At 44.5% G+C, this 23,755-nt stretch overlaps 45 non-coding genes across 45 annotated transcripts; all 45 read right to left on the reverse strand.

The window, feature by feature from the left end:
* Positions 1-631: 631 nt before the first annotated feature.
* On the reverse strand, positions 632-705 carry trnat-agu (transfer RNA threonine (anticodon AGU)). The gene has a single exon. It is a non-coding gene; the product is annotated as a tRNA-Thr (tRNA).
* A 146-nt stretch (positions 706-851) lies between these two features.
* Positions 852-925, reverse strand: trnat-agu (transfer RNA threonine (anticodon AGU)). Its single transcript has one exon. It is a non-coding gene; the product is annotated as a tRNA-Thr (tRNA).
* Positions 926-1,430: 505 nt separating this feature from the next.
* trnat-agu (transfer RNA threonine (anticodon AGU)) lies at positions 1,431-1,504 on the reverse strand. The gene has a single exon. It is a non-coding gene; the product is annotated as a tRNA-Thr (tRNA).
* A 146-nt stretch (positions 1,505-1,650) lies between these two features.
* trnat-agu (transfer RNA threonine (anticodon AGU)) lies at positions 1,651-1,724 on the reverse strand. The gene has a single exon. It is a non-coding gene; the product is annotated as a tRNA-Thr (tRNA).
* Positions 1,725-1,994: 270 nt separating this feature from the next.
* trnan-guu (transfer RNA asparagine (anticodon GUU)) lies at positions 1,995-2,068 on the reverse strand. Its single transcript has one exon. It is a non-coding gene; the product is annotated as a tRNA-Asn (tRNA).
* A 1,106-nt stretch (positions 2,069-3,174) lies between these two features.
* On the reverse strand, positions 3,175-3,248 carry trnat-agu (transfer RNA threonine (anticodon AGU)). The gene has a single exon. It is a non-coding gene; the product is annotated as a tRNA-Thr (tRNA).
* Positions 3,249-3,394: 146 nt separating this feature from the next.
* On the reverse strand, positions 3,395-3,468 carry trnat-agu (transfer RNA threonine (anticodon AGU)). The gene has a single exon. It is a non-coding gene; the product is annotated as a tRNA-Thr (tRNA).
* A 270-nt stretch (positions 3,469-3,738) lies between these two features.
* trnan-guu (transfer RNA asparagine (anticodon GUU)) lies at positions 3,739-3,812 on the reverse strand. Its single transcript has one exon. It is a non-coding gene; the product is annotated as a tRNA-Asn (tRNA).
* A 1,090-nt stretch (positions 3,813-4,902) lies between these two features.
* Positions 4,903-4,976, reverse strand: trnat-agu (transfer RNA threonine (anticodon AGU)). The gene has a single exon. It is a non-coding gene; the product is annotated as a tRNA-Thr (tRNA).
* A 146-nt stretch (positions 4,977-5,122) lies between these two features.
* Positions 5,123-5,196, reverse strand: trnat-agu (transfer RNA threonine (anticodon AGU)). The gene has a single exon. It is a non-coding gene; the product is annotated as a tRNA-Thr (tRNA).
* Positions 5,197-5,466: 270 nt separating this feature from the next.
* Positions 5,467-5,540, reverse strand: trnan-guu (transfer RNA asparagine (anticodon GUU)). Its single transcript has one exon. It is a non-coding gene; the product is annotated as a tRNA-Asn (tRNA).
* Positions 5,541-6,179: 639 nt separating this feature from the next.
* On the reverse strand, positions 6,180-6,253 carry trnat-agu (transfer RNA threonine (anticodon AGU)). Its single transcript has one exon. It is a non-coding gene; the product is annotated as a tRNA-Thr (tRNA).
* A 146-nt stretch (positions 6,254-6,399) lies between these two features.
* trnat-agu (transfer RNA threonine (anticodon AGU)) lies at positions 6,400-6,473 on the reverse strand. Its single transcript has one exon. It is a non-coding gene; the product is annotated as a tRNA-Thr (tRNA).
* A 498-nt stretch (positions 6,474-6,971) lies between these two features.
* trnat-agu (transfer RNA threonine (anticodon AGU)) lies at positions 6,972-7,045 on the reverse strand. Its single transcript has one exon. It is a non-coding gene; the product is annotated as a tRNA-Thr (tRNA).
* A 146-nt stretch (positions 7,046-7,191) lies between these two features.
* Positions 7,192-7,265, reverse strand: trnat-agu (transfer RNA threonine (anticodon AGU)). Its single transcript has one exon. It is a non-coding gene; the product is annotated as a tRNA-Thr (tRNA).
* Positions 7,266-7,535: 270 nt separating this feature from the next.
* trnan-guu (transfer RNA asparagine (anticodon GUU)) lies at positions 7,536-7,609 on the reverse strand. Its single transcript has one exon. It is a non-coding gene; the product is annotated as a tRNA-Asn (tRNA).
* A 639-nt stretch (positions 7,610-8,248) lies between these two features.
* On the reverse strand, positions 8,249-8,322 carry trnat-agu (transfer RNA threonine (anticodon AGU)). Its single transcript has one exon. It is a non-coding gene; the product is annotated as a tRNA-Thr (tRNA).
* Positions 8,323-8,468: 146 nt separating this feature from the next.
* trnat-agu (transfer RNA threonine (anticodon AGU)) lies at positions 8,469-8,542 on the reverse strand. Its single transcript has one exon. It is a non-coding gene; the product is annotated as a tRNA-Thr (tRNA).
* A 505-nt stretch (positions 8,543-9,047) lies between these two features.
* Positions 9,048-9,121, reverse strand: trnat-agu (transfer RNA threonine (anticodon AGU)). Its single transcript has one exon. It is a non-coding gene; the product is annotated as a tRNA-Thr (tRNA).
* Positions 9,122-9,267: 146 nt separating this feature from the next.
* trnat-agu (transfer RNA threonine (anticodon AGU)) lies at positions 9,268-9,341 on the reverse strand. The gene has a single exon. It is a non-coding gene; the product is annotated as a tRNA-Thr (tRNA).
* A 270-nt stretch (positions 9,342-9,611) lies between these two features.
* Positions 9,612-9,685, reverse strand: trnan-guu (transfer RNA asparagine (anticodon GUU)). The gene has a single exon. It is a non-coding gene; the product is annotated as a tRNA-Asn (tRNA).
* A 640-nt stretch (positions 9,686-10,325) lies between these two features.
* trnat-agu (transfer RNA threonine (anticodon AGU)) lies at positions 10,326-10,399 on the reverse strand. Its single transcript has one exon. It is a non-coding gene; the product is annotated as a tRNA-Thr (tRNA).
* A 146-nt stretch (positions 10,400-10,545) lies between these two features.
* Positions 10,546-10,619, reverse strand: trnat-agu (transfer RNA threonine (anticodon AGU)). The gene has a single exon. It is a non-coding gene; the product is annotated as a tRNA-Thr (tRNA).
* A 519-nt stretch (positions 10,620-11,138) lies between these two features.
* Positions 11,139-11,212, reverse strand: trnat-agu (transfer RNA threonine (anticodon AGU)). Its single transcript has one exon. It is a non-coding gene; the product is annotated as a tRNA-Thr (tRNA).
* Positions 11,213-11,358: 146 nt separating this feature from the next.
* On the reverse strand, positions 11,359-11,432 carry trnat-agu (transfer RNA threonine (anticodon AGU)). The gene has a single exon. It is a non-coding gene; the product is annotated as a tRNA-Thr (tRNA).
* Positions 11,433-11,944: 512 nt separating this feature from the next.
* On the reverse strand, positions 11,945-12,018 carry trnat-agu (transfer RNA threonine (anticodon AGU)). Its single transcript has one exon. It is a non-coding gene; the product is annotated as a tRNA-Thr (tRNA).
* Positions 12,019-12,164: 146 nt separating this feature from the next.
* On the reverse strand, positions 12,165-12,238 carry trnat-agu (transfer RNA threonine (anticodon AGU)). The gene has a single exon. It is a non-coding gene; the product is annotated as a tRNA-Thr (tRNA).
* A 270-nt stretch (positions 12,239-12,508) lies between these two features.
* On the reverse strand, positions 12,509-12,582 carry trnan-guu (transfer RNA asparagine (anticodon GUU)). Its single transcript has one exon. It is a non-coding gene; the product is annotated as a tRNA-Asn (tRNA).
* Positions 12,583-13,227: 645 nt separating this feature from the next.
* Positions 13,228-13,301, reverse strand: trnat-agu (transfer RNA threonine (anticodon AGU)). Its single transcript has one exon. It is a non-coding gene; the product is annotated as a tRNA-Thr (tRNA).
* Positions 13,302-13,447: 146 nt separating this feature from the next.
* On the reverse strand, positions 13,448-13,521 carry trnat-agu (transfer RNA threonine (anticodon AGU)). Its single transcript has one exon. It is a non-coding gene; the product is annotated as a tRNA-Thr (tRNA).
* Positions 13,522-14,043: 522 nt separating this feature from the next.
* On the reverse strand, positions 14,044-14,117 carry trnat-agu (transfer RNA threonine (anticodon AGU)). Its single transcript has one exon. It is a non-coding gene; the product is annotated as a tRNA-Thr (tRNA).
* Positions 14,118-14,263: 146 nt separating this feature from the next.
* On the reverse strand, positions 14,264-14,337 carry trnaa-agc (transfer RNA alanine (anticodon AGC)). The gene has a single exon. It is a non-coding gene; the product is annotated as a tRNA-Ala (tRNA).
* Positions 14,338-14,835: 498 nt separating this feature from the next.
* On the reverse strand, positions 14,836-14,909 carry trnat-agu (transfer RNA threonine (anticodon AGU)). Its single transcript has one exon. It is a non-coding gene; the product is annotated as a tRNA-Thr (tRNA).
* A 146-nt stretch (positions 14,910-15,055) lies between these two features.
* On the reverse strand, positions 15,056-15,129 carry trnat-agu (transfer RNA threonine (anticodon AGU)). Its single transcript has one exon. It is a non-coding gene; the product is annotated as a tRNA-Thr (tRNA).
* Positions 15,130-15,399: 270 nt separating this feature from the next.
* On the reverse strand, positions 15,400-15,473 carry trnan-guu (transfer RNA asparagine (anticodon GUU)). The gene has a single exon. It is a non-coding gene; the product is annotated as a tRNA-Asn (tRNA).
* A 637-nt stretch (positions 15,474-16,110) lies between these two features.
* On the reverse strand, positions 16,111-16,184 carry trnat-agu (transfer RNA threonine (anticodon AGU)). Its single transcript has one exon. It is a non-coding gene; the product is annotated as a tRNA-Thr (tRNA).
* A 146-nt stretch (positions 16,185-16,330) lies between these two features.
* On the reverse strand, positions 16,331-16,404 carry trnat-agu (transfer RNA threonine (anticodon AGU)). Its single transcript has one exon. It is a non-coding gene; the product is annotated as a tRNA-Thr (tRNA).
* Positions 16,405-16,674: 270 nt separating this feature from the next.
* Positions 16,675-16,748, reverse strand: trnan-guu (transfer RNA asparagine (anticodon GUU)). Its single transcript has one exon. It is a non-coding gene; the product is annotated as a tRNA-Asn (tRNA).
* Positions 16,749-17,388: 640 nt separating this feature from the next.
* trnat-agu (transfer RNA threonine (anticodon AGU)) lies at positions 17,389-17,462 on the reverse strand. Its single transcript has one exon. It is a non-coding gene; the product is annotated as a tRNA-Thr (tRNA).
* A 146-nt stretch (positions 17,463-17,608) lies between these two features.
* On the reverse strand, positions 17,609-17,682 carry trnat-agu (transfer RNA threonine (anticodon AGU)). The gene has a single exon. It is a non-coding gene; the product is annotated as a tRNA-Thr (tRNA).
* A 498-nt stretch (positions 17,683-18,180) lies between these two features.
* trnat-agu (transfer RNA threonine (anticodon AGU)) lies at positions 18,181-18,254 on the reverse strand. The gene has a single exon. It is a non-coding gene; the product is annotated as a tRNA-Thr (tRNA).
* Positions 18,255-18,400: 146 nt separating this feature from the next.
* On the reverse strand, positions 18,401-18,474 carry trnat-agu (transfer RNA threonine (anticodon AGU)). Its single transcript has one exon. It is a non-coding gene; the product is annotated as a tRNA-Thr (tRNA).
* A 270-nt stretch (positions 18,475-18,744) lies between these two features.
* On the reverse strand, positions 18,745-18,818 carry trnan-guu (transfer RNA asparagine (anticodon GUU)). The gene has a single exon. It is a non-coding gene; the product is annotated as a tRNA-Asn (tRNA).
* Positions 18,819-19,445: 627 nt separating this feature from the next.
* trnat-agu (transfer RNA threonine (anticodon AGU)) lies at positions 19,446-19,519 on the reverse strand. The gene has a single exon. It is a non-coding gene; the product is annotated as a tRNA-Thr (tRNA).
* Positions 19,520-20,254: 735 nt separating this feature from the next.
* trnat-agu (transfer RNA threonine (anticodon AGU)) lies at positions 20,255-20,328 on the reverse strand. Its single transcript has one exon. It is a non-coding gene; the product is annotated as a tRNA-Thr (tRNA).
* Between the last annotated feature and the right edge of the window lie 3,427 nt (positions 20,329-23,755).

Raw genomic sequence — 23,755 nt, forward strand, 5'->3', positions numbered from 1 at the left:
CTGCAGAGTCCATTCTCGCTGACATGAAACATGTCTTCTTTGATGACATCAGTGTGTCACCTTCAACCTTTGTCTTGGAACCGTTGTATTTGGGGAAAAGTAATCAAAATTGCTGCTACCAGGTTTGAACAGGAGTAGCTTTCATGGACAAGTGAATTGAATCAACTCAGCTTGTTAACATCTAACTTCCCTGTTCAGTCAAGTCAACCATAATTAGAGCATACCTGGCAGTGTGTAAAGGTCAAGGGGCAAATTGGAAATGACTGCTGTCAAGTCATGTTTGGTAAGATGCCTACCGAGTCTAAAGACATGGCACTTGTAATGTAGAGAAAAGCCACTTCTCTCTCCTGGGTGACCCTGAAGAATCCAGTAATATGGAATTCTCCTGCCTGGGTGGGCTCAAACCATCAACCTCTCGGTTAACAGACAAGTGCGCTGACCCATTGCGCGAAAGAGACATGCTGTGATTGCAGAGTCCATTCTCGCTGACATGAAACATGTCTTCTTTGATGACATCAGTGTCTCTCCCCTTTAATCTTGTCTCGGAAAGGTTCTATTTGGGGAAAAGTAATCAAAAGTGCTGCTCCCAGGTTTGAACAGTAGAAGCTTTCTTAGATAAGTGAATTTGTGAAGGTGCTGCTGGGAGTTGAACCCAGGATCTCCTGTTTACTAGACAGGTGCTTTCACCAACTAAGCCACAGCACCCCTTACAAGAGCACAATTTGGGACCATCACAGCAAATACCTTTGCAGCAATCTTACAAAAGTACCTGAGGTGGGTTGCACCATTGACCTTTGCCTGAAGATGCACATGAAGTTTTACTGCTCTGAAAACTCAGGTAAATGCAACATAGGCACTGCTGGGATTTGAACCCAGGCTGTCCTGTTTACTAGACAGGCACTTTGACCAACTAAGCCACGGCACCACCAGCTGCTTAATGTGCGAATGTTTCATGTTTAGAATTTGATTGAATCAACTCAGTTTGGTAACATCTCCCTTACCTGTTCAGTCAAGTCAACCATAATTAGAGCATCCCTGGCATTCTGTAAAGGTCAAGGGGCAAATGGGAAATGACTGCTGTCAAGTCATGTTTGGTAAGATGACTACCGAGTCAAAAGAGATGGCACTTGTAATGTAGAGAAAAGCAACTTCTCGCTTTTGGGTGACCTTGAAGAATCCAGTAATATGCAATTCTCATCCCTGGGTGGGCTTGACCCATAATCCTCTTGGTTAACAGATGAGTGCGCTGACCTATTGTGCCACAGAGACATGCTGTGATTGCAGAGCCCAGTCTTGCTAACATGAAACATGAAACATGTCTTCTTTGATGACATTAGTTTGTCTCCTTTAATCTTGTCTTGGAAAGGTAATCAGAGGTGCCTCTCCCAGGTTTGAACAATAGAAGCTTTCTTAGACAAGTGAATTTGTGAGGGTGCTGCTGGGAGTTGAACCCAGGATCTCATGTTTACTAGACAGGTGCTTTCAACAGCTAAGCCACAGCACCCCTCAGAAGAGCACAATTTGGAACCATCACAGCAAATACCTTTGCAGCAATCTTACAAAAGTACCTGAGGTAGGTTGCACCATTAAACTTTGCCTGAAGATGCACATGAAGTTTTACTGCTCCGAAAACTCAGGTAAATGCAACACAGGCACCGCTGGGATTTGAACCCAGGCTCTCCTGTTTACTAGACAGGTACTTTGACCAACTAAGCCACGGCACCACCAGCTGCTTCATGTGCGAATGTTTCATGTTTAGAATTTGATTGAATCAACTCAGCTTGGTAACATCTCCCTTCCCTGTTCAGTCAAGTCAACCATAATTAGAGCATCCCTGGCATTCTGTAAAGGTCAAGGGGCAAATGGGAAATGACTGCTGTCAAGTCATGTTTGGTAAGATGACTACCGAGTCAAAAGAGATGGCACTTGTAATGTAGAGAAAAGCAACTTCTCGCTTTTGGGTGACCTTGAAGAATCCAGTAAGATGCAATTCTCGTCCCTGGGCGGGCTCGAACCACCATCCTCTCGGTTAACAGCCGAGCACGCTGACCGATTGCGCCACAGAGACATGCTGTGACTGCAGAGTCCATTCTCGCTGACATGAAACATGTCTTCTTTGATGACATCAGTCTGTCACCTTCAACCTTTGTCTTGGAACCGTTCTATTTGGGGAAAAGTAATCAAAATTGCTGCTACCAGGTTTGAACAGGAGTAGCCTTCATGGAAAAGTGAATTGAATCAACTCAGCTTGTTAACATCTAACTTCCCTGTTCAGTCAAGTCAACCATAATTAGAGCATACCTGGCAGTGTGTAAAGGTCAAGGGGCAAATTGGAAATGACTGCTGTCAAGTCATGTTTGGTAAGATGCCTACCGAGTCTAAAGACATGGCACTTGTAATGTAGAGAAAAGCCACTTCTCTCTCCAGGGTGACCCTGAAGAATCCAGTAATATAGAATTCTCCTGCGTGGGTGGGCTCAAACCATCAACCTCTCGGTTAACAGACAAGTGCACTGACCCATTGCACGAAAGAGACATGCTGTGATTGCAGAGTCCATTCTTGCTGACATGAAACATGTCTTCTTTGATGACATCAGTCTGTCACCTTCAACCTTGTCTTGGAACCGTTCTATTTGGGGAAAAGTAATCAAAATTGCTGCTACCAGGTTTGAACAGGAGTAGCTTTCATGGACAAGTGAATTGAATCAACTCAGCTTGTTAACATCTAACTTCCCTGTTCAGTCAAGTCAACCATAATTAGAGCATACCTGGCAGTGTGTAAAGGTCAAGGGGCAAATTGGAAATGACTGCTGTCAAGTCATGTTTGGTAAGATGCCTACCGAGTCTAAAGACATGGCACTTGTAATGTAGAGAAAAGCCACTTCTCTCTCCTGGGTGACCCTGAAGAATCCAGTAATATGGAATTCTCCTGCCTGGGTGGGCTCAAACCATCAACCTCTCGGTTAACAGACAAGTGCGCTGACCCATTGCGCGAAAGAGACATGCTGTGATTGCAGAGTCCATTCTCGCTGACATGAAACATGTCTTCTTTGATGACATCAGTGTCTCTCCCCTTTAATCTTGTCTCGGAAAGGTTCTATTTGGGGAAAAGTAATCAAAAGTGCTGCTCCCAGGTTTGAACAGTAGAAGCTTTCTTAGATAAGTGAATTTGTGAAGGCGCTGCTGGGAGTTGAACCCAGGATCTCCTGTTTACTAGACAGGCGCTTTCACCAACTAAGCCACAGCACCCCTTACAAGAGCACACTTTGGGACCATCACAGCAAATACCTTTGCAGCAATCTTACAAAAGTACCTGAGGTGGGTTGCACCATTGACCTTTGCCTGAAGATGCACATGAAGTTTTACTGCTCTGAAAACTCAGGTAAATGCAACATACGCACCGCTGGGATTTGAACCCAGGCTCTCCTGTTTACTAGACAGGCACTTTGACCAACTAAGCCACGGCACCACCAGCTGCTTCATGTGCGAATGTTTCATGTTTAGAATTTGATTGAATCAACTCAGCTTGGTAACATCTCCCTTCCCTGTTCAGTCAAGTCAACCATAATTAGAGCATCCCTGGCATTCTGTAAAGGTCAAGGGGCAAATGGGAAATGACTGCTATCAAGTCATGTTTGGTAAGATGACTACCGAGTCAAAAGAGATGGCACTTGTAATGTAGAGAAAAGCAACTTCTCGCTTTTGGGTGACCTTGAAGAATCCAGTAAGATGCAATTCTCGTCCCTGGGTGGGCTCGAACCACCATCCTCTCGGTTAACAGCCGAGCGCGCTGACCGATTGCGCCACAGAGACATGCTGTGGCCCAAGAGTCCATTCTCGCTGACATGAAACATTTCTTCTTTGATGACATCAGTCTGTCACCTTCAACCTTTGTCTTGGAACCGTTCTATTTGGGGAAAAGTAATCAAAATTGCTGCTACCAGGTTTGAACAGGAGTAGCTTTCATGGACAAGTGAATTGAATCAACTCAGCTTGTTAACATCTAACTTCCCTGTTCAGTCAAGTCAACCATAATTAGAGCATACCTGGCAGTGTGTAAAGGTCAAGGGGCAAATTGGAAATGACTGCTGTCAAGTCATGTTTGGTAAGATGCCTACCGAGTCTAAAGACATGGCACTTGTAATGTAGAGAAAAGCCACTTCTCTCTCCTGGGTGACCTTGAAGAATCCAGTAATATGGAATTCTCCTGCCTGGGTGGGCTCAAACCATCAACCTCTCGGTTAACAGACAAGTGTGCTGACCCATTGCACGAAAGAGACATGCTGTGATTGCAGAGTCCATTCTCGCTGACATGAAACATGTCTTCTTTGATGACATCAGTCTGTCACCTTCAACCTTTGTCTTGGAACCGTTCTATTTGGGGAAAAGTAATCAAAATTGCTGCTACCAGGTTTGAACAGGAGTAGCTTTCATGGACAAGTGAATTGAATCAACTCAGCTTGTTAACATCTAACTTCCCTGTTCAGTCAAGTCAACCATAATTAGAGCATACCTGGCAGTGTGTAAAGGTCAAGGGGCAAATTGGAAATGACTGCTGTCAAGTCATGTTTGGTAAGATGCCTACCGAGTCTAAAGACATGGCACTTGTAATGTAGAGAAAAGCCACTTCTCTCTCCTGGGTGACCCTGAAGAATCCAGTAATATGGAATTCTCTTGCCTGGGTGGGCTCAAACCATCAACCTCTCGGTTAACAGACAAGTGCGCTGACCCATTGCGCGAAAGAGACATGCTGTGATTGCAGAGTCCATTCTCGCTGACATGAAACATGTCTTCTTTGATGACATCAGTGTCTCTCCCCTTTAATCTTGTCTCGGAAAAGTAATCAAAAGTGCTGCTCCCAGGTTTGAACAGTAGAAGCTTTCTTAGACAAGTGAACTTGTGAGGGTGCTGCTGGGAGTTGAACCCAGGATCTCCTGTTTACTAGACAGGTGCTTTCACCAGCTAAGCCACAGCACCCCTCAGAAGGGCACAATTTGGAACCATCACAGCACATATTTTTGCAGCAATCTTACAAAAGTACCTGAGGTAGGTTGCACCATTGACCTTTGCCTGAAGATGCACATGAAGTTTTACTGCTCCGAAAACTCAGGTAAATGCAACACAGGCACCGCTGGGATTTGAACCCAGGCTCTCCTGTTTACTAGACAGGCACTTTGACCAACTAAGCCACGGCACCACCAGCTGCTTCATGTGTGAATGTTTCATGTTTAGAATTTGATTGAATCAACTCAGCTTGGTAACATCTCCCTTCCCTGTTCAGTCAAGTCAACCATAATTAGAGCATCCCTGGCATTCTGTAAAGGTCAAGGGGCAAATGGGAAATGACTGCTGTCAAGTCATGTTTGGTAAGATGACTACCGAGTCAAAAGAGATGGCACTTGTAATGTAGAGAAAAGCAACTTCTCGCTTTTGGGTGACCTTGAAGAATCCAGTAAGATGCAATTCTCGTCCCTGGGTGGGCTCGAACCACCATCCTCTCGGTTAACAGCCGAGCGCGCTGACCTATTGCGCCACAGAGACATGCTGTGACTGCAGAGTCCATTCTTGCTGACATGAAACATGTCTTCTTTGATGACATCAGTCTGTCACCTTCAACCTTGTCTTGGAACCGTTGTATTTGGGGAAAAGTAATCAAAATTGCTGCTACCAGGTTTGAACAGGAGTAGCTTTCATGGACAAGTGAATTGAATCAACTCAGCTTGTTAACATCTAACTTCCCTGTTCAGTCAAGTCAACCATAATTAGAGCATACCTGGCAGTGTGTAAAGGTCAAGGGGCAAATTGGAAATGACTGCTGTCAAGTCATGTTTGGTAAGATGACTACCGAGTCTAAAGACATGGCACTTGTAATGTAGAGAAAAGCCACTTCTCTCTCCTGGGTGACCCTGAAGAATCCAGTAATATGGAGTTCTCCTGCCTGGGTGGGCTCAAACCATCAACCTCTTGGTTAACAGACAAGTGCGCTGACCCATTGCGCGAAAGAGACATGCTGTGATTGCAGAGTCCATTCTCGCTGACATGAAACATGTCTTCTTTGATGACATCAGTGTCTCTCCCCTTTAATCTTGTCTCGGAAAGGTTCTATTTGGGGAAAAGTAATCAAAAGTGCTGCTCCCAGGTTTGAACAGTAGAAGCTTTCTTAGACAAGTGAGTTTGTGAAGGCGCTGTTGGGAGTTGAACCCAGGATCTCCTGTTTACTAGACAGGTGCTTTCACCAACTAAGCCACAGCACCCCTTAGAAGAGCACAATTTGGGACCATCACAGCAAATACCTTTGCAGCAATCTTACAAAAGTACCTGAGGTGGGTTGCACCATTGACCTTTGCCTGAAGATGCACATTAAGTTTTACTGCTCCAAAAACTCAGGTAAATGCAACATAGGCACTGCTGGGATTTGAACACAGGCTCTCCTGTTCACTAGACAGGCACTTTGACCAACTAAGCCACGGCACCATCAGCTGCTTTGAATGCGAATGTTTCATGTTTGGAATTTGATTGAATTAACTCAGCTTGTTAACATCTCCCTTACCTGTTCAGTCAAATCAACCATAATTTGAACATCCCTGGCATTCTGTAAAGGTCAAGGGGCAAATTGGAAATGACTGCTGTCAAGTCATGTTTGGTAAGATGACTACCGAGTCAAAAGAGATGGCACTTGTAATGTAGAGAAAAGCAACTTCTCGCTTTTGGGTGACCTTGAAGAATCCAGTAATATGCAATTCTCATCCCTGGGTGGGCTTGACCCATAATCCTCTTGGTGAACAGATGAGTGTGCTGACCTATTTTGCCACAGAGACATGCTGTGATTGCAGAGCCCAGTCTTGCTAACATGAAACATGTCTTCTTTGATGACATCAGTTTGTCTCCTTTAATCTTGTCTTGGAAAGGTAATCAGAAGTGCTGCTCCCAAGTTTGAACAGTAGAAGCTTTCTTAGACAAGTGAACTTGTGAAGGCGCTGCTGGGAGTTGAACCCAGGATCTCCTGTTTACTAGACAGGTGTTTTCACCAGCTAAGCCACAGCACCCCTCAGAAGGGCACAATTTGGAACCATCACAGCACATATTTTTGCAGCAATCTTACAAAAGTACCTGAGGTAGGTTGCACCATTGACCTTTGCCTGAAGATGCACATGAAGTTTTACTGCTCCGAAAACTCAGGTAAATGCAACACAGGCACCGCTGGGATTTGAACCCAGGCTCTCCTGTTTACTAGACAGGCACTTTGACCAACTAAGCCACGGCACCACCAGCTGCTTCATGTGTGAATGTTTCATGTTTAGAATTTGATTGAATCAACTCAGCTTGGTAACATCTCCCTTCCCTGTTCAGTCAAGTCAACCATAATTAGAGCATCCCTGGCATTCTGTAAAGGTCAAGGGGCAAATGGGAAATGACTGCTGTCAAGTCATGTTTGGTAAGATGACTACCGAGTCAAAAGAGATGGCACTTGTAATGTAGAGAAAAGCAACTTCTCGCTTTTGGGTGACCTTGAAGAATCCAGTAAGATGCAATTCTCGTCCCTGGGTGGGCTCGAACCACCATCCTCTCGGTTAACAGCCGAGCGCGCTGACCGATTGCGCCACAGAGACATGCTGTGACTGCAGAGTCCATTCTTGCTGACATGAAACATGTCTTCTTTGATGACATCAGTCTGTCACCTTCAACCTTGTCTTGGAACCGTTCTATTTGGGGAAAAGTAATCAAAATTGCTGCTACCAGGTTTGAACAGGAGTAGCTTTCATGGACAAGTGAATTGAATCAACTCAGCTTGTTAACATCTAACTTCCCTGTTCAGTCAAGTCAACCATAATTAGAGCATACCTGGCAGTGTGTAAAGGTCAAGGGGCAAATTGGAAATGACTGCTGTCAAGTCATGTTTGGTAAGATGCCTACCGAGTCTAAAGACATGGCACTTGTAATGTAGAGAAAAGCCACTTCTCTCTCCTGGGTGACCCTGAAGAATCCAGTAATATGGAATTCTCCGGCCTGGGTGGGCTCAAACCATCAACCTCTCCGTTAACAGACAAGTGCGCTGACCCATTGCGTGAAAGAGACATGCTGTGATTGCAGAGTCCATTCTCGCTGACATGAAACATGTCTTCTTTGATGACATCAGTGTCTCTCCCCTCTAATCTTGTCTCGGAAAGGTTCTATTTGGGGAAAAGTAATCAAAAGTGCTGCTCCCAGGTTTGAACAGTAGAAGCTTTCTTAGACAAGTGAATTTGTGAAGGTGCTGCTGGGAGTTGAACCCAGGTTCTCCTGTTTACTAGACAGGCGCTTTCACCAACTAAGCCAAAGCACCCCTTAGAAGAGCACAATTTGGGACCATCACAGCAAATACCTTTGCAGCAATCTTACAAAAGTACCTGAGGTAGGTTGCACCATTGACCTTTGCCTGAAGATGCACATTAAGTTTTACTGCTCCAAAAACTCAGCTAAATGCAACATAGGCACCGCTGGGATTTGAACACAGGCTCTCCTGTTCACTAGACAGGCACTTTGACCAACTAAGCCACGGCACCATCAGCTGCTTTGAATGCGAATGTTTCATGTTTGGAATTTGATTGAATTAACTCAACTTGTTAACATCTCCCTTACCTGTTCAGTCAAATCAACCATAATTTGAACATCCCTGGCATTCTGTAAAGGTCAAGGGGCAAATTGGAAATGACTGCTGTCAAGTCATGTTTGGTAAGATGACTACCGAGTCTGACGACATGGCACTTATAATGTAGAGAATAGCCACTTCTCTCTCCTAGGTGACCTTGAAGAATCCAGTAATATGCAATTCTCATCCCTGGGTGGGCTTGACCCATAATCCTCTTGGTTAACAGATGAGTGTGCTGACCTATTGTGCCACAGAGACATGCTGTGATTGCAGAGCCCAGTCTTGCTAACATGAAACATGAAACATGTCTTCTTTGATGACATTAGTTTGTCTCCTTTAATCTTGTCTTGGAGGGGTAATCAGAGGTGCTGCTCCCAGGTTGGAACAGTAGAAGCTTTCTTAGACAAATGAACTTGTGAGGGTGCTGCTGGGAGTTGAACCCAGGATCTCCTGTTTACTAGACAGGTGCTTTCACCAACTAAGCCACAGCACCCCTTACAAGAGCACAATTTGGGACCATCACAGCAAATACCTTTGCAGCAATCTTACAAAAGTACCTGAGGTGGGTTGCACCATTGACCTTTGCCTGAAGATGCACATGAAGTTTTACTGCTCTGAAAACTCAGGTAAATGCAACATAGGCACCGCTGGGATTTGAACCCAGGCTCTCCTGTTTACTAGACAGGCACTTTGACCAACTAAGCCACGGCACCACCAGCTGCTTCATGTGCGAATGTTTCATGTTTAGAATTTGATTGAATCAACTCAGCTTGGTAACATCTCCCTTCCCTGTTCAGTCAAGTCAACCATAATTAGAGCATCCCTGGCATTCTGTAAAGGTCAAGGGGCAAATGGGAAATGACTGCTGTCAAGTCATGTTTGGTAAGATGACTACCGAGTCAAAAGACATGGCACTTGTAATGTAGAGAAAAGCAACTTCTCGCTTTTGGGTGACCTTGAAGAATCCAGTAAGATGCAATTCTCGTCCCTGGGTGGGCTCGAACCACCATCCTCTCGGTTAACAGCCGAGCGCGCTGACCTATTGCGCCACAGAGACATGCTGTGGCCCAAGAGTCCATTCTCGCTGACATGAAACATGTCTTCTTTGATGACATCAGTCTGTCACCTTCAACCTTTGTCTTGGAACCGTTGTATTTGGGGAAAAGTAATCAAAATTGCTGCTACCAGGTTTGAACAGGAGTAGCTTTCATGGACAAGTGAATTGAATCAACTCAGCTTGTTAACATCTAACTTCCCTGTTCAGTCAAGTCAACCATAATTAGAGCATACCTGGCAGTGTGTAAAGGTCAAGGGGCAAATTGGAAATGACTGCTGTCAAGTCATGTTTGGTAAGATGCCTACCGAGTCTAAAGACATGGCACTTGTAATGTAGAGAAAAGCCACTTCTCTCTCCTGGGTGACCCTGAAGAATCCAGTAATATGGAGTTCTCCTGCCTGGGTGGGCTCAAACCATCAACCTCTCGGTTAACAGACAAGTGCGCTGACCCATTGCGCGAAAGAGACATGCTGTGATTGCAGAGTCCATTCTCGCTGACATGAAACATGTCTTCTTTGATGACATCAGTGTCTCTCCCCTTTAATCTTGTCTCGGAAAGGTTCTATTTGGGGAAAAGTAATCAAAAGTGCTGCTCCCAGGTTTGAACAGTAGAAGCTTTCTTAGATAAGTGAGTTTGTGAAGGCGCTGCTGGGAGTTGAACCCAGGATCTCCTGTTTACTAGACAGGCGCTTTCACCAACTAAGCCACAGCACCCCTTAGAAGAGCACAATTTGGGACCATCACAGCAAATACCTTTGCAGCAATCTTACAAAAGTACTTGAGGTGGGTTGCACCATTGACCTTTGCCTGAAGATGCACATTAAGTTTTACTGCTCCAAAAACTCAGGTAAATGCAACATAGGCACCGCTGGGATTTGAACACAGGCTCTCCTGTTCACTAGACAGGCACTTTGACCAACTAAACCACGGCACCATCAGCTGCTTTGAATGCGAATGTTTCATGTTTGGAATTTGATTGAATTAACTCAGCTTGTTAACATCTCCCTTACCTGTTCAGTCAAATCAACCATAATTTGAACATCCCTGGCATTCTGTAAAGGTCAAGGGGCAAATTGGAAATGACTGCTGTCAAGTCATGTTTGGTAAGATGACTACCGAGTCAAAAGAGATGGCACTTGTAATGTAGAAAAAAGCAACTTCTCGCTTTTGGGTGACCTTGAAGAATCCAGTAATATGCAATTCTCATCCCTGGGTGGGCTTGACCCATAATCCTCTTGGTTAACAGATGAGTGTGTTGACCTATTGTGCCACAGAGACATGCTGTGATTGCAGAGCCCAGTCTTGCTAACATGAAACATGAAACATGAAACATGAAACATGTCTTCTTTGATGACATTAGTTTGTCTCCTTTAATCTTGTCTTGGAAAGGTAATCAGAGGTGCTGCTCCCAGGTTTGAACAGTAGAAGCTTTCTTAGACAAGTGAATTTGTGAAGGTGCTGCTGGGAGTTGAACCCAGGATCTCCTGTTTACTAGACAGGCGCTTTCACCAACTAAGCCACAGCACCCCTTAGAAGAACACAATTTGGGACCATCACAGCAAATACCTTTGCAGCAATCTTACAAAAGTACCTGAGGTGGGTTGCACCATTGACCTTTGCCTGAAGATGCACATTAAGTTTTACTGCTCCAAAAACTCAGGTAAATGCAACATAGGCACTGCTGGGATTTGAACACAGGCTCTCCTGTTCACTAGACAGGCACTTTGACCAACTAAGCCACGGCACCATCAGCTGCTTTGAATGCGAATGTTTCATGTTTAGAATTTGATTGAATTAACTCAGCTTGTTAACATCTCCCTTACCTGTTCAGTCAAATCAACCATAATTTGAACATCCCTGGCATTCTGTAAAGGTCAAGGGGCAAATTGGAAATGACTGCTGTCAAGTCATGTTTGGTAAGATGACTACCGAGTCTGACGACATGGCACTTATAATGTAGAGAATAGCCACTTCTCTCTCCTGGGTGACCTTGAAGAATCCAGTAATATGCAATTCTCATCCCTGGGTGGGCTTGACCCATAATCCTCTTGGTTAACAGATGAGTGTGTTGACCTATTGTGCCACAGAGACATGCTGTGATTGCAGAGCCCAGTCTTGCTAACATGACACATGAAACATGAAACATGTTTTCTTTGATGACATTAGTTTGTCTCCTTTAATCTTGTCTTGGAGGGGTAATCAGAGGTGCTGCTCCCAGGTTGGAACAGTAGAAGCTTTCTTAGACAAGTGAGCTTGTGAGGGTGCTGCTGGGAGTTGAACCCAGGATCTCCTGTTTACTAGACAGGCGCTTTCACCAACTAAGCCACAGCACCCCTTATAAGAGCACAATTTGGGACCATCACAGCAAATACCTTTGCAGCAATCTTACAAAAGTACCTGAGGTGGGTTGCACCATTGACCTTTGCCTGAAGATGCACATGAAGTTTTACTGCTCTGAAAACTCAGGTAAATGCAACATAGGCACCGCTGGGATTTGAACCCAGGCTCTCCTGTTTACTAGACAGGCACTTTGACCAACTAAGCCACGGCACCACCAGCTGCTTCATGTGCGAATGTTTCATGTTTAGAATTTGATTGAATCAACTCAGCTTGGTAACATCTCCCTTCCCTGTTCAGTCAAGTCAACCATAATTAGAGCATCCCTGGCATTCTGTAAAGGTCAAGGGGCAAATGGGAAATGACTGCTGTCAAGTCATGTTTGGTAAGATGACTACCGAGTCAAAAGAGATGGCACTTGTAATGTAGAGAAAAGCAACTTCTCGCTTTTGGGTGACCTTGAAGAATCCAGTAAGATGCAATTCTCGTCCCTGGGTGGGCTCGAACCACCATCCTCTCGGTTAACAGCCGAGCGCGCTGACCGATTGCGCCACAGAGACATGCTGTGGCCCAAGAGTCCATTCTCGCTGACATGAAACATTTCTTCTTTGATGACATCAGTCTGTCACCTTCAACCTTTGTCTTGGAACCGTTGTATTTGGGGAAAAGTAATCAAAATTGCTGCTACCAGGTTTGAACAGGAGTAGCTTTCATGGACAAGTGAATTGAATCAACTCAGCTTGTTAACATCTAACTTCCCTGTTCAGTCAAGTCAACCATAATTAGAGCATACCTGGCAGTGTGTAAAGGTCAAGGGGCAAATTGGAAATGACTGCTGTCAAGTCATGTTTGGTAAGATGACTACCGAGTCAAAAGAGATGGCACTTGTAATGTAGAGAAAAGCCACTTCTCGCTTTTGGGTGACCTTGAAGAATCCAGTAAGATGCAATTCTCGTCCCTGGGTGGGCTCAAACCATCAACCTCTCGGTTAACAGACGAGTGTGCTGACCCATTGTGCGAAAGAGACATGCTGTGATTGCAGAGTCCATTCTTGCTGACATGAAACATGAAATATGTCTTCTTTGATGACATCAGTGTGTCTCCTTTAATCTTGTCTTGGAAAGGTTCTATTTGGGGAAGGGTAATCAGAAGTGCTGCTCCCAGGTTTGAACAGTAGAAGCTTTCTTAGATGAGTGAATTTGTGAAGGCGCTGCTGGGAGTTGAACCCAGGATCTCCTGTTTACTAGACAGGCGCTTTCACCAACTAAGCCACAGCACCCCTAACAAGAGCACAATTTGGGACCATCACAGCAAATACCTTTGCAGCAATCTTACAAAAGTACCTGAGGTGGGTTGCACCATTGACCTTTGCCTGAAGATGCACATGAAGTTTTACTGCTCTGAAAACTCAGGTAAATGCAACATAGGCACCGCTGGGATTTGAACCCAGGCTCTCCTGTTTACTAGACAGGCACTTTGACCAACTAAGCCACGGCACCACCAGCTGCTTCATGTGCGAATGTTTCATGTTTAGAATTTGATTGAATCAACTCAGCTTGGTAACATCTCCCTTCCCTGTTCAGTCAAGTCAACCATAATTAGAGCATCCCTGGCATTCTGTAAAGGTCAAGGGGCAAATGGGAAATGACTGCTGTCAAGTCATGTTTGGTAAGATGACTACCGAGTCAAAAGAGATGGCACTTGTAATGTAGAGAAAAGCAACTTCTCGCTTTTGGGTGACCTTGAAGAATCCAGTAAGATGCAATTCTCGTCCCTGGGTGGGCTCAAACCATCAACCTCTCGGTTAACAGACGAGTGTGCTGACCCATTGCGCGAAAGAGACATGCTGTGATTGTAGAGTCCATTCTCGCTGACATGAAACATGAAATATGTCTTCTTTGACGACATCAGTGTCTCTCCTTTAATCTTGTCTCGGAAAGGTTCTATTTGGGGAAAAGTAATCAAAAGTACTGCTCCCAGGTTTGAACAGTAGAAGCTTTCTTAGACAAGTGAATTTGTGAAGGTGCTGCTTGGAGTTGAACCCAGGATCTCCTGTTAACTAGACAGGTGCTTTCACCAACTAAGCCACAGCACCCCTTAGAAAAGCACAATTTGGGACCATCACAGCAAATACCTTTGCAGCAATCTTACAAAAGTACCTGAGGTGGGTTGCACCATTGACCTTTGCCTGAAGATGCACATTAAGTTTTACTGCTCCAAAAACTCAGGTAAATGCAACATAGGCACCGCTGGGATTTGAACACAGGCTCTCCTGTTTGCTAGACAGGCACTTTGACCAACTAAGCCACGGCACCATCAGCTGCTTTGAATGCGAATGTTTCATGTTAAAAATTTGATTGAATTAACTCAGCTTGTTAACATCTCCCTTACCTGTTCAGTCAAATCAACCATAATTTGAACATCCCTGGCATTCTGTAAAGGTCAAGGGGCAAATTGGAAATGACTGCTGTCAAGTCATGTTTGGTAAGATGACTACCGAGTCTGACGACATGGCACTTGTAATGTAGAAAATAGCCACTTCTCTCTCCTGGGTGACCTTGAAGAATCCAGTAATATGCAATTCTCATCCCTGGGTGGGCTTGACCCATAATCCTCTTGGTGAACAGATGAGTGTGCTGACCAATTGTGCCACAGAGACATGCTGTGATTACAGAGCCCAGTCTTGCTAACATGAAACATGTCTTCTTTGATGACATCAGTTTGTCTCCTTTAATCTTGTCTTGGAAAGGTAATCAGAAGTGCTGCTCCCAGGTTTGAACAGTACAAGCTTTCTTAGACAAGTGAACTTGTGAAGGCGCTGCTGGGAGTTGAACCCAGGATCTCCTGTTTACTAGACAGGTGCTTTCACCAGCTAAGCCACAGCACCCCTCAGAAGGGCACAATTTGGAACCATCACAGCACATATTTTTGCAGCAATCTTACAAAAGTACCTGAGGTAGGTTGCACCATTGACCTTTGCCTGAAGATGCACATGAAGTTTTACTGCTCCGAAAACTCAGGTAAATGCAACACAGGCACCGCTGGGATTTGAACCCAGGCTCTCCTGTTTACTAGACAGGCACTTTGACCAACTAAGCCACGGCACCACCAGCTGCTTCATGTGTGAATGTTTCATGTTTAGAATTTGATTGAATCAACTCAGCTTGGTAACATCTCCCTTCCCTGTTCAGTCAAGTCAACCATAATTAGAGCATCCCTGGCATTCTGTAAAGGTCAAGGGGCAAATGGGAAATGACTGCTGTCAAGTCATGTTTGGTAAGATGACTACCGAGTCAAAAGAGATGGCACTTGTAATGTAGAGAAAAGCAACTTCTCGCTTTTGGGTGACCTTGAAGAATCCAGTAAGATGCAATTCTCGTCCCTGGGTGGGCTCGAACCACCATCCTCTCGGTTAACAGCCGAGCGCGCTGACCGATTGCGCCACAGAGACATGCTGTGACTGCAGAGTCCATTCTTGCTGACATGAAACATGTCTTCTTTGATGACATCAGTCTGTCACCTTCAACCTTGTCTTGGAACCGTTCTATTTGGGGAAAAGTAATCAAAATTGCTGCTACCAGGTTTGAACAGGAGTAGCTTTCATGGACAAGTGAATTGAATCAACTCAGCTTGTTAACATCTAACTTCCCTGTTCAGTCAAGTCAACCATAATTAGAGCATACCTGGCAGTGTGTAAAGGTCAAGGGGCAAATTGGAAATGACTGCTGTCAAGTCATGTTTGGTAAGATGCCTACCGAGTCTAAAGACATGGCACTTGTAATGTAGAGAAAAGCCACTTCTCTCTCCTGGGTGACCCTGAAGAATCCAGTAATATGGAATTCTCCGGCCTGGGTGGGCTCAAACCATCAACCTCTCGGTTAACAGACAAGTGCGCTGACCCATTGCGTGAAAGAGACATGCTGTGATTGCAGAGTCCATTCTCGCTGACATGAAACATGTCTTCTTTGATGACATCAGTGTATCTCCTTTAATCTTGTCTCGGAAAGGTTCTATTTGGGGAAAAGTAATCAAAAGTGCTGCTCCCAGGTTTGAACAGTAGAAGCTTTCTTAGATAAGTGAATTTGTGAAGGCGCTGCTGGGAGTTGAACCCAGGATCTCCTGTTTACTAGACAGGTGCTTTCACCAACTAAGCCACAGCACCCCTTAGAAGACCACAATTTGGGACCATCACAGCAAATACCTTTGCAGCAATCTTACAAAAGTACCTGAGGTGGGTTGCACCATTGACCTTTGCCTGAAGATGCACATGAAGTTTTACTGCTCTGAAAACTCAGGTAAATGCAACATAGGCACCGCTGGGATTTGAACCCAGGCTCTCCTGTTTACTAGACAGGCACTTTGACCAACTAAGCCACGGCACCACCAGCTGCTTCATGTGCGAATGTTTCATGTTTAGAATTTGATTGAATCAACTCAGCTTGGTAACATCTCCCTTCCCTGTTCAGTCAAGTCAACCATAATTAGAGCATCCCTGGCATTCTGTAAAGGTCAAGGGGCAAATGGGAAATGACTGCTGTCAAGTCATGTTTGGTAAGATGACTACCGAGTCAAAAGACATGGCACTTGTAATGTAGAGAAAAGCAACTTCTCGCTTTTGGGTGACCTTGAAGAATCCAGTAAGATGAAATTCTCGTCCCTGGGTGGGCTCGAACCACCATCCTCTCGGTTAACAGCCGAGCGCGCTGACCTATTGCGCCACAGAGACATGCTGTGGCCCAAGAGTCCATTCTCGCTGACATGAAACATGTCTTCTTTGATGACATCAGTCTGTCACCTTCAACCTTTGTCTTGGAACCGTTGTATTTGGGGAAAAGTAATCAAAATTGCTGCTACCAGGTTTGAACAGGAGTAGCTTTCATGGACAAGTGAATTGAATCAACTCAGCTTGGTAACATCTCCCTTCCCTGTTCAGTCAAGTCAACCATAATTAGAGCATCCCTGGCATTCTGTAAAGGTCAAGGGGCAAATGGGAAATGACTGCTGTCAAGTCATGTTTGGTAAGATGCCTACCGAGTCTAAAGACATGGCACTTGTAATGTAGAGAAAAGCCACTTCTCTCTCCTGGGTGACCCTGAAGAATCCAGTAATATGGAGTTCTCCTGCCTGGGTGGGCTCAAACCATCAACCTCTCGGTTAACAGACAAGTGCGCTGACCCATTGCGCGAAAGAGACATGCTGTGATTGCAGAGTCCATTCTCGCTGACATGAAACATGTCTTCTTTGATGACATCAGTGTCTCTCCCCTTTAATCTTGTCTCGGAAAGGTTCTATTTGGGGAAAAGTAATCAAAAGTGCTGCTCCCAGGTTTGAACAGTAGAAGCTTTCTTAGACAAGTGAGTTTGTGAAGGCGCTGCTGGGAGCTGAACCCAGGATCTCCTGTTTACTAGACAGGCGCTTTCACCAACTAAGCCACAGCACCCCTTAGAAGAGCACAATTTGGGACCATCACAGCAAATACCTTTGCAGCAATCTTACAAAAGTACCTGAGGTGGGTTGCACCATTGACCTTTGCCTGAAGATGCACATTAAGTTTTACTGCTCCAAAAACTCAGGTAAATGCAACATAGGCACCGCTGGGATTTGAACACAGGCTCTCCTGTTCACTAGACAGGCACTTTGACCAACTAAGCCACGGCACCATCAGCTGCTTTGAATGCGAATGTTTCATGTTTGGAATTTGATTGAATTAACTCAGCTTGTTAACATCTCCCTTACCTGTTCAGTCAAATCAACCATAATTTGAACATCCCTGGCATTCTGTAAAGGTCAAGGGGCAAATTGGAAATGACTGCTGTCAAGTCATGTTTGGTAAGATGACTACCGAGTCTGACGACATGGCACTTATAATGTAGAGAATAGCCACTTCTCTCTCCTGGGTGACCTTGAAGAATCCAGTAATATGCAATTCTCATCCCTGGGTGGGCTTGACCCATAATCCTCTTGGTTAACAGATGAGTGTGCTGACCTATTGTGCCACAGAGACATGCTGTGATTGCAGAGCCCAGTCTTGCTATCATGAAACATGTCTTCTTTGATGACATTAGTTTGTCTCCTTTAATCTTGTCTTTGAAAGGTAATCAGAGGTGCTGCTCCCAGGTTGGAACAGTAGAAGCTTTCTTAGACAAGTGAACTTGTGAAGGTGCTGCTGGGAGTTGAACCCAGGATCTCCTGTTTACTAGACAGGCGCTTTCACCAACTAAGCCACAGCACCCCTTACAAGAGCACAATTTGGGACCATCACAGCAAATACCTTTGCAGCAATCTTACAAAAGTACCTGAGGTGGGTTGCACCATTGACCTTTGCCTGAAGATGCACATGAAGTTTTACTGCTCTGAAAACTCAGGTAAATGCAACATAGGCACCGCTGGGATTTGAACCCAGGCTCTCCTGTTTACTAGACAGGCACTTTGACCAACTAAGCCACGGCACCACCAGCTGCTTCATGTGCGAATGTTTCATGTTTAGAATTTGATTGAATCAACTCAGCTTGGTAACATCTCCCTTCCCTGTTCAGTCAAGTCAACCATAATTAGAGCATCCCTGGCATTCTGTAAAGGTCAAGGGGCAAATGGGAAATGACTGCTGTCAAGTCATGTTTGGTAAGATGACTACCGAGTCAAAAGACATGGCACTTGTAATGTAGAGAAAAGCAACTTCTCGCTTTTGGGTGACCTTGAAGAATCCAGTAAGATGCAATTCTCGTCCCTGGGTGGGCTCGAACCACCATCCTCTCGGTTAACAGCCGAGCGCGCTGACCGATTGCGCCACAGAGACATGCTGTGACTGCAGAGTCCATTCTCGCTGACATGAAACATGTCTTCTTTGATGACATCAGTCTGTCACCTTCAACCTTGTCTTGGAACCGTTGTATTTGGGGAAAAGTAATCAAAATTGCTGCTACCAGGTTTGAACAGGAGTAGCTTTCATGGACAAGTGAATTGAATCAACTCAGCTTGTTAACATCTAACTTCCCTGTTCAGTCAAGTCAACCATAATTAGAGCATACCTGGCAGTGTGTAAAGGTCAAGGGGCAAATTGGAAATGACTGCTGTCAAGTCATGTTTGGTAAGATGCCTACCGAGTCTAAAGACATGGCACTTGTAATGTAGAGAAAAGCCACTTCTCTCTCCTGGGTGACCCTGAAGAATCCAGTAATATGGAATTCTCCTGCCTGGGTGGGCTCAAACCATCAACCTCTCGGTTAACAGACGAGTGCGCTGACCCATTGCGCGAAAGAGACATGCTGTGATTGCAGAGTCCATTCTCGCTGACATGAAGCATAAAACATGTCTTCTTTGATGACATCAGTGTCTCTCCTTTAATCTTGTCTTGGAAAGGTAATCAGAGGTGCTGCTCCCAGGTTTGAACAGTAGAAGCTTTCTTAGACGAGTGAATTTGTGAAGGTGCTGCTGAGAGTTGAACCCAGGATTGCCTGTTTACTAGACAGGCGCTTTAACCAACTAAGCCACAGCACCCCTTACAAGAGCACAATTTGGGACCATCACAGCAAATACCTTTGCAGCAATCTTACAAAAGTACTTGAGGTGGGTTGCACCATTGACCTTTGCCTGAAGATGCACATGAAGTTTTACTGCTCCAAAAACTCAGGTAAATGCAACATAGGCACTGCTGGGATTCGAACACAGGCTCTCCTGTTTACTAGACAGGCACTTTGACAAACTAAGCCACGGCACCATCAGCTGTTTTGAATGCGAATGTTTCATGTTAAAAATTTGATTGAATTAACTCAGCTTGTTAACATCTCCCTTCCCTGTTCAGTCAATTCAACCATAATTTGAACATCCTTGGCATTCTGTAAAGGTCAAGGGGCAAATTGGAAATGACTGCTGTCAAGTCATGTTTGGTAAGATGACTACTGAGTCTAAAGACATGGCACTTGTAATGTAGAGAATAGCCACTTCTCTCTCCTGGGTGACCTTGAAGGATCCAGTAATATGCAATTCTCATCCCTGGGTGGGCTTGACTGATAATCCTCTTGGTTAACAGATGAGTGTGCTGACCTATTGTGCCACAGAGACATGCTGTGATTGCAGAGTCCAGTCTTGCTAACATGAAACATGTCTTCTTTGATGACATCAGTGTGTCTCCTTTAATCTTGTCTTGGAAAGGTTCTATTTGGGGAAAGGTAATCAGAAGTGCTGCTCCCAGGTTTGAACAGTAGAAGCTTTCTTAGATGAGTGAATTTGTGAAGGTGCTGCTGGGAGTTGAACCCAGGATCTCCTGTTTACTAGACAGGCGCTTTCACCAACTAAGCCACAACACCCCTTAGAAGAGCACAATTTGGGACCATCACAGCAAATACCTTTGCAGCAATCTTACAAAAGTACCCGAGGTGGGTTGCACCATTGACCTTTGCCTGAAGATGCACATTAAGTTTTACTGCTCCAAAAACTCAGGTAAATGCAACATAGGCACTGCTGGGATTTGAACACGGGCTCTCTTGTTTACTAGACAGGCACTTTGACCAACTAAGCCACGGCACCATCAGCTGTTTTGAACGCGAATGTTTCATGTTAAAAATTTGATTGAATTAACTCAGCTTGTTAACATCTCCCTTCCCTGTTCAGTCAATTCAACCATAATTTGAACATCCTTGGCATTCTGTAAAGGTCAAGGGGCAAATTGGAAATGACTGCTGTCAAGTCATGTTTGGTAAGATGCCTACCGAGTCTAAAGACATGGCACTTGTAATGTAGAGAATCGCCACTTCTCTCTCCTGGGTGACCTTGAAGGATCCAGTAATATGCAATTCTCCTGCCTGGGTGGGCTCAAACCATGAACCTCTCGGTTAACAGACGAGTGCGCTGACCGATTGCGTGAAAGAGACATGCTGTGATTGCAGAGTCCATTCTCGCTGACATGAAACATGAAACATGTAATATGCAATTCATATTAAAAAGACGCTAAATGGACCGCCGGATATTTAAACAGACTTACCATCTGTCAGTCTGTGATGATCTGGGATGAAAAAAGTGTTTGACATGAGGAGTAACAATGAAATTTTAGGTATAAATTCCATAATATTCAAATAATGGATTGTAGACTGATCACTCCAGACTTTATATTTGATTTGTTTTTTGATTCAGCATCAAACTAAAAGTCTGTTAATATGACGTTTTAATTTAAAAGATCATAACATATTCCTTCATAATCACTTTCATGATCAGTCTGACTGTTTGTTTTAATTGATCATTTCCGCAAGTGGAGGAGGCAAGTGAAGGAAACGTGGATGTAATTAAGGGAACTGAGACGTACCCCCAGAGTCCAGTCTCACTGACTTGATGCATGAAAAAAACATGTTTTCTTTGATGACATCAGTGTGTTCCCCTCAACCACACACACACACACACACACACACACACACACACACACACACACACACACACACACACACACACACGGACAAACACACACAGACACACACAGAAAGACACACACACACAGAGACACACACACATAGACACACACACATGGACAAACACACACACACACACAGACACACACACACACACACACACACACACAGACATACACACGCGCACACACACACACATGCACGCACACACACACACACACACACACACACACACACACACACACACACACACACACACACACACACACACACAGGGGTTTGCATTGGGATTGGGTCAAACAGGGCTTTTATAACAACAATGTGCAGCATTAGGCCACCAGAGGGCCCCATGACATCACAGATGCTTTGTGAGGTCATCAGCATGTAAAACTTTGACAGCATGTCTCACGCAAAGGCTTGAAACACACTTGTGCACAAACAGAACCTACTGACGTGTATATCTGGACAGATGTCACTCCTGAGCTTTTTGGGGTTCATACTTGAACTATTAAACCCTCGGCTCCCCTCCTGACTGACTTACTGCCTCAACCAATTAATGTAATTATTAACGTTTTGCAGTGGTCCAGTAGGAGAACAGGACTGCACTCTGTTCAATTTAAAGGATTTAAAAATCTTTATATATTTTCGTAAGATCTCTGGATATAAATTAAACCTCAGAAAACGTGAGATATTCAGGTTGGGGGTTGTATGGTTGTTCGTCTGTAACATTATTCACTGAAACAATGTTTGTTTTCCTACGTAAAAACAACAGCACAAAGTTGGAATAAAAGAAAAGAAAAGGAACTCTTAATTTTTTTTTACAGTGTATGAATGTTGAATAAATCACACATGAATCAATGTCAAAATAAAAGCCTCCACATGATGTCAGTGACAAACAGACTCCTGCTGTTTCCCATAATGCACTGGGATACACACACTTCCTGAATATAAAAGACAAACATACACACAGAGCGAGCTCAGCAGGAAGTTGTGTGCTTTCATTTGCTTTATTTGCTTTTATTTAACAAACAGGACATCACTCTCAGACTGTCTTCAAAGATGGACAACACATGTAAACCTTCTCCTGTTCAACTGAAGTGAAGCTAAAACACGATCCGTGATGGGCGCTGACATATTGTTCTAGTGCCCCTTCCTCCATCTGAAACACACATTAAACTTCCTGCTAAAAGGTCAAAGGTCACTGAGGTGGGTTCTTGTGTCAGTTTGAAGCAGACACTCACGGTTTTGGAAAGTTCAGTTTCCTCTCACCGTTCCTCCTCTGTTCCGATCATCTGGTACACAGCAAAGCAGGAGCCTCATTGGTCAACACAGCTGTCAATCATGGAGTTATACTTCTTTTTATACCATCAGATAACTTAATCTAAACTAAAAGATTAATGAACACTGCCACAAATCAGCATGATAAAACCTAACTATGAAGACAGAAACCATGTTTGAGAAACGTTTATCTGACCATGAGTTTAAAAGGTTAATATTTTTTTTCCTGTTGAACAAGAATCTGCTCTCTGCTGTCCCTCTTGTCAGAATCTTCCGGAGCTTTCTTCCAGCTCAAAGGTGCTGTTGCTAGGTGACCGTGGTTGCAGCTTTCAGAGCGTGTCCTCTCCGCCAGCCGCTCCCCTCTGCAGCCAACACAAAAAACAAACGTACCCGAGGACTGTGCAAACACTGAGGGGTGTTTCCTGGTCCCGGGTCCAGACCCCGGGGGCCTTCAGAGAGTTTAGTGGTCGTCTTGCGAGGACGGAGCGGTCCTCGTGTGGTCCTCTTTTGAGCATGAGCAGGAAGTAGTCTGACCTGCACTGTGTTCCTGTGAGCTGGCAGCCTGTAGACACCATGTGGGGGTTTTATCCTCACACGTCGTCTGTCAGGCCGCAGTCAAAGATGGAGGCAGAGCGTCACGCTGAGACACACAATCAGCCTCTTTACCCGCCCGAGTGTCACATAGCACACTGACACTTTCACTTCCTGTCACTCTGTTTGTTTACCGTCTGAAACAGACACACAAAGGACGAGTCAGCATGCTAACGAGCTACATGTGAGATGAATATAGACCAACTTATTCACAATAATTATTTATTTATAATTGATTTTATGTTTTAGAACATGTTAGCATGTTAAAACTGCAGCTGAGAGATGTTACTCTGATATTATTTGATATTTCAGTCAGAAATCTCACGTTTTCAAATGTTACACCAGCAGAACATCGTTGTCTAGAGTCTCGGCTCCACCCTCGTCACTCCTAGGTATTTTTTACCTGCAGACATTTAGAGATGAGGTGATAATTGAAGCCTCTCAGTTGGAGCCTGCAGGTGGATAC

This window comes from Labrus mixtus, chromosome 13 (genome assembly GCF_963584025.1).
Source record: "Labrus mixtus chromosome 13, fLabMix1.1, whole genome shotgun sequence".
Taxonomy (NCBI): Eukaryota; Metazoa; Chordata; class Actinopteri; order Labriformes; family Labridae; genus Labrus; species Labrus mixtus.